The 2158-nt window shown below is 43.8% G+C and overlaps 1 long non-coding RNA gene across 1 annotated transcript in view; it reads right to left on the bottom strand.

The window, feature by feature from the left end:
* Nucleotides 1–1599: 1599 nt before the first annotated feature.
* LOC146679547 (uncharacterized) overlaps nt 1600–2158 on the bottom strand; it is a 4292-nt gene continuing 3733 nt past the window's right edge. The window contains exon 3 of the long non-coding RNA XR_014918637.1: nt 1600–2158. This exon is cut by the window's right edge and continues 328 nt beyond it. This is a non-coding gene — a long non-coding RNA (uncharacterized LOC146679547).

The raw sequence follows: 2158 nt of genomic DNA, 5'->3' as shown, positions 1-2158 counted from the left end.
CTCTGTAAATGCAGCTCCAGGTCCTTCCACGTGCTGCTCTGTATTTGTGCAGTTTGTAGTGTGTCCTGGGAAACGTAGCACACATGGTGTTCTTCTGCTGTTTCCTCCTTTCACTGAGTGTGAAACACTGACGCTGTGCTGTTGTTCACAGAGGGGAGCTGATTCTAGCTGCAGCTGGACTCTGTCATCTAACTGAATGTGTTGGTGCTGATCACGGGGCTCTGAGGGGGGAGCAGCAGGAGGACTCTGGATGCTGACGTCAGTGTATCTGTGGAAGCTCCCACAGCGTGTCTGTCATTCAATATTGTGCTGTATATTGTATCTATGCAAAGATGAACAGACTGTGTGTTCACTGGTCTCTGTGCTGCAGCTCTGATGTCATCATCACTCCCTCCTCCACCCTCAGCAGTCCCAGCATGCTGCTGTGGTGCACCCCACCCTCACTCTACACCTGAGCCACAGACCACACCCTCCACCTCAATATACACCACAGTTTTCTCTGCTGTGGAAATGAGATCAGGAGGAAATCATCATTATTATTATTTAATAAACGCTCACATTAATGTGGGCTTATTTGTTTCATATTAGAAACATTAGTTGAGTGTTTTTAGTATAAAATGGTCAAAGTCCCTCTTTTTGCTCCTCCCCTCACCTGTGGATGGGCGGTGCTGTTACCGTGGTGACAGCTTGGATGTGTTTCAGTCCTGCCTGGTTATCACTGCAGGAATCTTTCACATTTATTACAGGTAATAACTCTGATTTTTCTGTGTATTATGAACCAAATGTATCCTGATACACACAGAGATGGATGAGCAGAGGTTTTTTTTGCAATTTATGTAGTTACTATGGACTTAATGCATACATATTATTAAAATTAGGGCTATAACAGTTGTATTGATGTATAGCAACTTGAAATGCTCCCACAAATGGCTCCACAGCATGTAAAAATATAACAAAAGCTCTGGCGGACTTGGTTCTGTGGTCAGTCTTAAAGGGTGAAGTTAAACTCTGTAATCTTCACTGTGTCACAGAGTTCAGTGAGTCCCGTTATTCACAGTATCAATCAGATCATCAGAGAACAGCTGATCAGCAATCAGTGGTGCCAACAGCGCCTCCTGTGGTGAGAGGATGCAATAATGCAATGTAGCATTTTTCCACTCAACACTTGCAGTCATGGAAACTGTCTGTTGGATCTGTGTGACGTTGCTTTCTTGGTTAGAGTTCCTCACAAATGTCCAGATGATTCTTCTAATGAGGCGTCGACCATGTTTGCAGCTCTTTGGAAGAAAACGTCGCCCTTTGCCATCCTTACTTTTCTTTGACTTCTTCAAATGCAGCTGAACTCCAGCTGGTATTTTCTTGGACTTTGCAGCTGTTTCTGGTCATCAGTTCATTCCTGCAAACCTCTGAAGCTGAACAACAATGATGCTGCATTGCTGGCTGATCCCAAAAGGTTGATTCTGTTCATCTGGACGTTTTCAGAAACGTTTGCTCACTGATCAGGTGACTTCTTCAGTCTCAGCTGACTGCAGCTTTACAAGCTTACAAACAGCACATTTGCACAATGACTGAAAGCAGCAGCACCTGATATATATGATACTAATATAATACATATACATATATAATCCATACTAATGATGAAGGAACTGAGCTCACAGTCCATTGTTCATTCAGTGAACTACTCAGTTTATTTTGGGCCTCAGAAATGCTCACTCTGTTTGTACATCACTGTCAGCAATAGACTCATTCTGCTGTGTGGACAGGAACACATGTGACATCACTTCCTGTTTGTTTGTGACTGAAGAAGTTTACAAGGAATCATTTAGAAGAGTTTCAAACATCAACTGATTGAATCCATGAATCTGAAAACGTGTTTGTGAGTGAAAGAGACAGACATGTACAGACTGAACTATCTGTTCAACAGTCAGAGTGTTTCTGTAACAGGAGACACTCTTTACACTCCACTCAGCACAGGGACACTGAGCCACCAGGAGAGCAGAACCAAAACCCAGGATAAAGAGTTTGAGTGAATGTGGTGTTGAAGGTGTGGAGGTGGATCAGAGTGTCAGAGGAGACTCTGTAGAAGGACAGAGTGCCAGCAGGACAGTCCACATACACTGCTGCTCTGTTAGAGACAGAGGAGGAGGAGGAGGAGGAG

Source organism: Copadichromis virginalis, unplaced genomic scaffold (assembly GCF_057382275.1).
Source record: "Copadichromis virginalis isolate Kocher_CV1m ecotype Utaka unplaced genomic scaffold, C_Virginalis_male_GT1.1 unmapped_scaffold_1, whole genome shotgun sequence".
NCBI classification, from domain to species: Eukaryota; Metazoa; Chordata; class Actinopteri; order Cichliformes; family Cichlidae; genus Copadichromis; species Copadichromis virginalis.
This window is presented reverse-complemented; position numbering and strand designations above follow the sequence as displayed.